Genomic DNA, 9,788 nt, shown 5'->3' with positions numbered 1-9,788 from the left:
CCTTCTGCTCCAATGTCACCTCTTCATGAGAGCTTTCCCAACTCTGCCGCTCATTATCATAGACCCCAACCCCAGGAGCCCGGCAGCATTGGGCCCCTTTGCTTTCTCCGTCTTCTCTAACATTTATTTACTTCTTTATTTGTAATCTGTCCCCTCCTCCTGAGTGTAAACTCCAGGATGTCAGGAATTGTTGCTGGTGGTGGGTGGGGTCATTGTTGTTTTTCTTCAACAACTCGGGGGGGTGGAGGGGGCAACCCTGAGTCTAACCTAGAACTTGGTGGAGAGAAATCATGACAATAATAAGCAACCTTAGGGAGGGCCCCCCCCATCTGCCAGGCTCTGTTCTGAGCACTTTACAAGCATCAGTTGAACTTCCTAATCCTGCTGTAACAAATCACTACAAACTGAGTGGCTTAAAACAACACAAATTTATTATCTTACAGTTCTGGTGGTCAGAAGTTCCAAATTTGTCTCATTGGATGAAAATCAAGGTGTCAGCTGGGCCGTGTTCCTGCTGGAGGCTCGAGGAATGAATCTGCTCCTTGCGCTTTCCAGCCTCTGGAAGCTGCCTGCATTCCGTGACCGTGACCGTGGCCCTTTATCTCCGTCCGCTGGCTCTTCGGCCTGCCGCTTGTACAGGACCCTTGTGATTACATTGGGCCCACCAGGAGAAGCCTGAGGCTCTTCCTAGCCCAAGATCCTTAACTTAATCACAGCTGCAAAGTCTCTTTGGCCAGGTAAGGTAACAGACTCACTGGCTCTCGGGATGAGGATGTCGGCACCATGCGGGGCCATTATTCTGTCTTCCACATTAACCCACTCTGGGCTGTTTCTACTCACAACACTTTTAGGTTTGTTCCATACCAAAACCAAGTCCTCCAATTCCCTGGGTTCCACCTGGGTGTCCTTCAATTCAGTCTCTCCTGACCCTATCTATCCCCCTGAAGGCGTCAAATCCGGCAGCTGCAGGGCTCAGTCCCCACCTCAAATCCCACATTGTCACTGGTACTTGTGACTGACGAGCTCTAGATTCAGATCACAGCCCCATTCTCAAGTTCGATCATTTGCTAGAATAACCTACAGGACTCAGGAAAGTACTTATTACCAGTTTATTATAAAGGATACATCGCAGGATCAACCAAATGGAGGAACTGCAGGGAGGGCCAGATGTGGGGAAGGGGCACAGAGTTTCTGTGCCAGTCTCCCAGCAACCCAGGAGCTCTCCAAACCCCCAAATTTAGGGGTTCTTATGGAGGTTTCCTTATGTAGGTATAATTGATTAAATCACTGGCCATTGGTGATTCACTCCATCCCCAGCCCCTCTCTCTTTCCAGGAGTCAGAGAGTAGGACAGAAAGTTCTAGGTTTCTAAACAAGGCTTGGTCTTTCTGGTGACCAGACCCCATCCTGAAGCTACCTAGAGGTCCACCAAGAGTCATCGCAGAACAAAAGATGTTCCTATCACCTAGGAAATCCCAAGGGATTTAGGAACTCTGTGTCAAGAATTGGGACAAAGAATAAATATATGTTTTTTATTATGACACACTCACTACTCCTCCTAGCAACTTCATGAGGTAGCTTCCAATATTGCCCCTATTTTACAGATGAGAACACTGAGGCAGAAAGGGTTAAGTCATTGTTCAAGGTCCCAGAGCTAGTCAGTGACACAGTCAGCCTTCCTAACCACTATAGGGTCAGCACTCAATGCACTATATTGAAACTAGTTCTTTTTTTTTTTTTTAAGATTTTATGTATTTATTTTGACAGAGAGAGAGAGACAGACAGAGAGAGACAGCTAGAGAGGGAACACAAGTAGGGGGAGTGGGAGAGGAAGAAGCAGGCTTCCCACTGAGCAGGAAGCCCAATGCAGGGCTCGATCCCAGGACGTTGGGCTCATGACCTGAGCCGAAGGCAGATGCTTAACGACTGAGCCACCCAGGTGCCCCGAAACTGGTTATTTTCTATTTTTTGTACTTTCACTGCTATGAACAGATCCAGCTTGGAAGGATGAATGGCACCATCAGACGGCAGTCTGGAAGAGATTTGTAAATGGCTACCTTGAATGAGAATTTTTTGGACCTTAATGCTAGCTGTTTCCATATTTAGCTCCCCACTTTGTACTTCCTCCTGGTTCTACCAGGAACACAGAGGAAACCACCACTAATCAAGGAATTTCCCGGGTTGTAGGAGGAGAGGCTGTTGAGGAGAGGATCTTTGGAGGACACAAAAGGTGTTTCTAGGGATTCACTGTGCCTGGACGGTCCCTCCCCGCCTGGCTGGTACATGGGAATCTGATCTAAATGTCACCTCCTCTGGGAGCCCTCGCTGGCTTCTGCGTGGAGATACGGACTCCTTTTTCCTTTCACAAGCTCAGGCTTCGTGCACACCTGCATGACAGCAGTCACCACAAGGTACCGATTATTTATCACTGATCTTTCCCCGACTGGCTAGACAGCTCCTTGAGGACAGACAGTCTCAAGACAATGGTCACTAGGGTGTGGTGCCGGGAGCCCTGAGCACCCTCTCTGGCCACAGACTGGCTCCTGTCTACAGAGCCAGTATCTAGACCAACCTTCAATATCTAGGCAGGACCCTGGGCTCAGGTGTGGACCCGGAGAAAGACCACACTCTTCTGTGAGCTCAAAGATAGGAAGGCCTCAAGAGCACACTTTGAAGAACAGCACTTAGCCCCAAAGAAAAAGGAAGACTTATTGCAGGAGGCAGGAAAGGGCATGGTCTGGCCAGGTTACCAGTGCTGGGAATCAATGTCAACCCCTGTCTCCCTTGACAAAGGCCTGCTCCATCCCCGAACTGAGATGAGAGCGCTAACAGGGGCAAGAAAATGCACATGTCAGTGATATGAAAGGCAACATACCTTTCAGGGGAAGAGATGTCCAGATTTACACTCATCTGTGGACCCAGAAGTCTTCTGATGGAATAATTTTGAAACTCATCACTTGAAAAGTCTTGTGAAATGAAGACTTACAGCCACACTGAGGCAGCGAGCCTCTTGAAGGTCTCTGCAGGTGCTGGATTCCCATCAGGAGCTCCCCCCAACCCCAGCCCAACAGCGCAGCACTGGGGGACTCAGCCTTCACGGGCAACGCGGAGGCTGTCACCACCGCTGGTGAGGACCACACTCGGGAGGCAGGCTGGCCAGCAGATTGCTTTTTGGAGAGGCAAAGGAGCATGAGGAAGAGAGGCAACATTCCTTGACCTATATCTGCATCAAGTACCCTACTAGGTCATTTACATCCTCACATCCTCAAAACAAGCAAGCCTAGGGGCGCCCCGGCGACTTAGTTGGCTGAGCATCCAACTCTTGGTTTCAGCTTAGGTCATGATCTCAGGGTTGTGAGATGGAGCCCCTTGTCAGGATGCACAGTCAGCGAGAAGTCCGCTTGAGATTCTCTCCCTTGGCCCCTCCCCCCACTCTCTCTCTCTCTCTCAAAGTAAATAAATAAATCTTTAAAACAAAAAAATCAAGCAAGCCTACAACAAGAACAAAGAAGCTGAAGTTCGGACCGGTGCAGTAACTTGCCCAAAGGAGCAGAGTAAGTGGCAGAGCTGAGGTGGGAGGCTTACTTGCCCTCACTCCCCCAGACTCCTCCCTGCTCATCACCCTCTCCACACCAAAAGCTCTCAGGCAGCCCTATCGTGAGACAGGAAGTGGCAGAAGATGCGAGATGGTCTGAAAAGTGCTGGGCACTGGCCGAGGCTTGGCAGTCCCGGGTCCTGGTTCAGGCTCAGTTGGTGGTAGACTGTGAGCAGGTCTCCTGAGCCCTAGAGCTTTAGACTCCTCATCTGTCTGGAGCGGAGCTGCCTGGAGGTCTCCGAGAGGCCTCCCAGCCCTCCAATTCCATGATCTTTGGAACTTACACCCTTCAGTGAGGATTTGTCCAGCTACAACTCGGAGAAGAATTATTCTTGCGGATATGAGACTCAGAAGGTTAAGACTTTGCAAATGTTACCATCCCAGCAACAATGTATGCATAGAATATTCTTGGCCGGGGAGGCGACATTTGGGAAGAGCAGAAGTCCGTCTGTCAGCCGTGGGTTTAAATGTGGCTGAATGGTGAGCTGGGTGATGGGAGGCGGGATCTGGAAAGGTTCACGGTCTGTTTGAAAAGAAAAAGGGTTTTAATGGGACATTCTCACTCACTGGATTTTAACAACCTCTCAGAATGTAACTCAGGGGGAAGGAGAGTTAAGGAAGAGGATTTGGCGGGGGAACAGAGAGGAAGAAGGAGAAGGTGATAAATACAGGAGAGATTCAGTGCAGGGGATGGGGGGCGTTCCTGAGCACATGGGCTGGAGGGCAGAGTCTACCAGTGAGCCAGCCCCTGGGTAGGGAGGCCTATAGTTGGCTCTTAAGAGTATTGTTAATGCCAGCAATTAGATTTGAAAGGCAAACGTTTCATTTTAAAAATTGGGAAGTTCTCATGTAAATAATGCAGGTCCCTTAGTTAACCTCTGTGAGCCTCAGTTTCCTCATTGCTGGTGTGAAGAGAAGTCCCTACATTATAGGGATTTTGTGGGAATAAAATGGGACAACACGCATGTAATCGGCAGCACCTTTGGCCTGGAAGTTCTGTCACTCATTCAGGAACCGGAAACAGCCTTGAGGAGCAAACCACCGCACGGCGGCAGCAGACAAGGACAGCCGGACCCTCTAAGGCCAGCTTTCCCCAGCGATACCCACGGCAATGTGCTAGAGAAGCTGCGGTGGGCATCAGGGCAGCGCCCAAGGAGGCCTCCTCAGAGCCTGCCTTCCTCCCTCTGCCGGCTTCTGCATGAGGAAAGGAGAGTCTCCACCTGAGCGTGGGGCTTTCCACCACCCCAAGACAGAGGGAGCTCAAGGCAGTTTGGGTTAGAAGACGAAAGCCATGTGACCTCACTCGTGGCCCAGGCGGATGAGTAGAGCCGAGTGGTTGAGAATTCTGGATTCCAGTTGCTGAGGCTGGATTCCAGATCTGTCGCAGCCCACTCAAGCCAGGCAAGAAGGGGAGTTTAACAAAGAGAAGCTTTTAACCAGAGGGTGGGGCTGGGTTTAGGAAAACAGTGAGAAATTGGGGTGGCACCTGAAAGCTGGTCACAGCAGAGAGCTGTCGCCACCACGAGACCCCACAGGCCAAGGAGTGGCTCGCAAGAAAACTCGAAGAGATAGACCCCCCTAGAGAAGGGGAAATCAGAGCAAGCCCACCCAGGCTGAGGGGAGCAGAGGATGAGCAGGAACGGCAGGGAGAGAGAACACAAGCTGGGACCCTCCCGGGATGGGGTACAAACCAAGGCCTGGGGCCTGCTGGCTACCATCGTACCAGAACCCAGCACCTCTGTCCCCCAGTCTGAGGCTGTGGCCCAAATGCCTCCTTGAAATCATTGCTAACACTCTGTTACTGAGGTAGGAAGCCGGGAGGAAACTTCTCCTTTGCCAAAATGTGGCATTTGTGGCCCACCCCTCACCCAGTGCCGCCAGCTCACTCTCCAAGGTGAGCCTGTCCAAGGGGACCTCCTGTCCTCCCTCCCCTGGCCAGCTCTCTCCTAGAGACGTCTGTAGGGAGCCCTGGAGCAGAGCACGAAGGACCCACCCGGCCTGGCAGCCTGTATTTTTTTCTGGCCAGCCCCGCTGCCACATGGAGTGCCATCTGTAGACAATAAGGGCTCCACACATTCTCCACCAGTTCAGCATGTCCTGGGAACACTCTAGATCCTTAATTGTGTTCCCGAGGAGGCTCACAGGACAGAGTGGTGAATTCTTGGACAGGAGGCATTTCAGGCTCCGCAGCCAATGTCAAAACTTGATGAGTCAATTGGTGCTTTGCCCAACTCATAAGAGCTCAGAGCTGGAAGAGCAGAGACCCAACCCTCTGTTCCTCACCCAGGCACGCTCCGTGTGTCCCTTTCCGCTGGGGGCCTTGCCTCCTGGCTGATGGGCCAGCCCTGGCCCTGTGCTAATCCTCCCTGTGTCCCCACTCCCTACCCAGCAATTCTGCATCCACAGATGAGGAACAGGATGTAGTAACGAGACGACATATGGCGGGCAGAGCGCTTCCACAAGTGACGCCTTACTGCACCCTCATGACAACCTTGGAAGTCAGGCAAGAGCAACGACAGGGACCACATATTGATCTCCTGTTATGGGCCACATCCTGTTAAAAGTGCTTTTTATAGATTACTCACACAGGTACTGTTGATCCCTGTTTTACATTTGGAGAAACTGAGGTTGAGAAAGAACAGGTAATTTACCTGAGTTGCCAAGATCTGAATCCAGGGCGGATCGCCTCTAAATCACTCTGATATTCTTCTTTTTCAGGTAACAAAGGACTTAGGATGCCTGGATAAACTACTGGCAAGCTCATTCAGAAAGTGGTGGAAATGATTTTTTAAATTTCGAGTAGAGTATGGTGATGGTCATATTGCCTTTTGGAAAGAAGAGTCAGAGAGGGCTGGGAGGAGGGAGGTCAGCGTGGAAGCAGCGGTGATGTTGGAGGGATGAAGAACCAAAGCCACCTGTTAAAGCAGCGGGAGGTCTCGGGGAGGAGACAGGTCTAGTACTGGAGGTGGAATGAGCCCTGGTGGGTGGAGGGGCACAGGGCGCAAGGGAGAAGTTTAAGAACCCTCTCCAATTTCTGCTTCGTAGTGGGTTATCAACTGGAAAGAGATTACAGGAAGGGGGCAGATCTGAGGGCTTTGGGAGGGAGATCAGTGGGTTCTATTTGAGACTTACTGAATTCAAGGTACCCACAGGATGGAAATGTCCCCTGTATGGACTAAAAATTGGTCTCCCCTCCCCCACCAACTACTTCCCAGGTGATGGCATTAGAAAGTGGGGCCTTTGGGAAGTGAGTAGGTTTACATGAAGTCATGAGGGTGAGGCCCTCATGAATGAGATAAGTGCCATAAAAAGTCACCAGAGTGCTGGCTTCCTCTCTCTGCTCTCCACCATGTGAGGATATGAGAAGTCAGCAGTCTGCAGTCTGAGCCTTACCATGCCGGCACCCTGATTTCGGACTTCCAGCCTCCAGAACTGGGAGAAATAAATTTTTGTATTTATAAACCACCAGTTTATGGTATTTTTGACATAGCAACTTGAGCTAAGACACCCTTCCAGATTGCTTCCTCCTTGGCTTCTAGAAGAGGGTGCAACAGACACTCCCGGGCCCAATGGTGGCACCGCCCCTCGGCTTTCCAGCCAGACTTCTGATGGTCAGCACCCGCACCTTGCCCAGAGGTCCCAGGTTCTAAACCAGGGGCCATTTTGCCCCCTCCCAGGAGGTAGTTGGCATTGTCTGAAGACATTTTTGATTGTCCCACCTGGTGCGTGTTTTGCTCCTGGCTACTGGCATTCAGTGAAGAGTGGCCAGGGATGCTGCTAAACCTCCTACAATCCTCAAGGCAGCCCACACAACTAGGAATTCTCCTGCTCCAAATGTCAGTAGTGCCGAGGTTGAGAAACCTTTCCGGGCAGAATTAAGACCCAGTTGCCCATAGTGGCCACTAGCTTGATGAGCCCTTTGGTGCCCTCTTCCCTTCCCTTCCTCCCTGCCCCACTCCTCTACTGGGCTCTCCTGGGACTCTTTCCCAGCAAGTCATTTGCCCTCAAATCAGTCTTGGGGTTTGCTTCTGGGGGCCACAAACAAGACACCCCTCAAGCTATTTCTGGTCTGGGTAAATAGATAGGCTCTATCTCCTATAGCCCACTAGAAAAAACACTCCCCACCATGAGGGGAAAAAATATGTTTTTAACATATTTATGGAGAAAAGGCAAAAATCCAAATGAATGTAACACAAACGGTGACCTCTTAGGACACACTACAAAGAGTACCTGGATTTGGGCAGAGTCCACCCCAGCGTGTGTCCTCGAGGAGGTGAGGCAGACTGGCAGCAGGCAGGAGAAAGGGTTTTCTGAGGAGAGAAAGTGCTCCTGTGGGCCCTCCCCAGATTCCAACCCCGGGTCATCGTCGTAATAGCCTGGTGTTCTTTCCTTTCCAAGGCCAGGCTCCCAGGGCATCCTGGGAATTGTAAACACGACCGTGGAACATTACAGAGAGTGCACATGGCCCAGAATGTCCTCCTCCCTGTGCACTTCCTCTTTGTGGGAGGGAATAAAATGGCTGCCAATGTCTCCAATGTGAAGGGAAATCTTTGCTGGTATCACGGCCAGGGGATTACATCTGCGTACAGTTACAGGATGTATCACTTGCAGAGAATTCCTTCCACAACATACTCAAGGAACCAAAAAAAAAAAAAAGTATTAAATCGCCAGCTAAATTTGATCTATACTTTTCATTCTGTTTTTTTCCTCCTGTGGTTTTTCACCAAAGTCCACTTTGACAAGCCATTAAAAGAAAACCCTATGTATATGAGCAATAGATTTTAAAAGGGGGGGGGAGGAAAAAAAAAGAGTGTATCAAACAACCCAACGTATACAATTTGGAAGAAGTAACCGGATCCTCTGCTCTGGCAGGCCGTAAACTGGGCTAGGGAGGGACATTGTTTTTCTTTTGGTCATTCTGCCAAGTTAAAAAGGAAGTTGGAGATTAGAACAAAATATTTCAATCAAAAATGAATCCTTCAATGAAAGTTGCTTGATCCCCTTTGCTACCACCCCCTGCCTCCCTTCCCCCTTATTGGAAGCATATTTCTCTTTGAAAAGAAGTAGTGTATTGTTGCTGAATAGAAGGGGGACAGCCCACTGGGGAGACACATCGATCTCATCATTTTAAAAGTGGGAGATAAATGACCTAAGGCCTCTTCCCAATCAAATGCTGTTTCTGCACATTCTCAGAATAAATGGCACAGTTTTCCCTGGTGAGCAGCGAGTGCTCTCCCCATAGCTGGGTCTGCCTATGCTAGCCATGCATCCCAGCTCCCCGAACAAGCCTAAGTGCAATTAAGATGGATATATCTGAGCGATGCCAGGGCATCACATTGTTCTTCGGAACTCAGACAAGACCTTGACTCTTCCTCATGGCAAACTTATAAAATAGCCCTAGAATTAAGATGCAGTATTTTGACTTCTTGAAATCTCCCTCAAATTCACTATAAGAGGTGGATAGATAGCTTAGGTTCTTCAAATACTACGATAGAAAAAGATCCAAGAAAAGAGAGGTAAGGAGCAGAGCCACATCTGATAGCCAAAGACCCTCTCTTCCCCTGTATCCTGCCAGTCTCTCCTCAAAAGGATTCCATCTTTCTGAGTAAGAAGGAATATGTTTTTAAATTTTAATTCCAGCATAGTTAACACACAGTGTTATGGTGGTTTCAGATGTACAGTATAGTGATTCAACAATTTTTTAAGTTTTTTATTTTAATTCCAGTATAGTTAACATACAGTGTTATATGAGTTTCAGGTGTACAATATTGTGGTTCAACTGTTCTATACACTACTCAGTGCTCATCGAGGTAAGTGTACTCTTGATGGGTGAAGTAGTGATGGGGATTAAAGAGGATTGCATTTTTGAAGTGGCCCAAGTAAATGTGGTCCTCTTGGCACTGAGGCCACTCAGTACATGTTTAAAAGAACAGTGCAAAGCAAATAATGTGGTGGGACTTTCTAACACCAGGTCCTGCTTATTAGAAATAGGGTTCAAGAATTTATGGAGGAAAAAAATCAACAAGAATGTGATTCTGGAAGAGTTCAAGCAACTGAGAACCATTTTATTAAATCGGCTATCATCTTCGTGACTGGCCAGGTTCTATACTCTTCAGTATACTCACCCCCATGATTCTTGCTAGACCAATATATCCATTGCTCTTTGACACCCTCAATAAATGTTGGTAATGTAG

The sequence above is a fragment of the Mirounga angustirostris genome, unplaced genomic scaffold (genome assembly GCF_029215605.1).
Source record: "Mirounga angustirostris isolate CCGP_5_RB_7025 unplaced genomic scaffold, mMirAng1.0.hap1 SCAF_15, whole genome shotgun sequence".
Lineage (NCBI taxonomy): Eukaryota > Metazoa > Chordata > Mammalia > Carnivora > Phocidae > Mirounga > Mirounga angustirostris.
Note: the sequence above shows the minus strand (reverse complement) of the source record.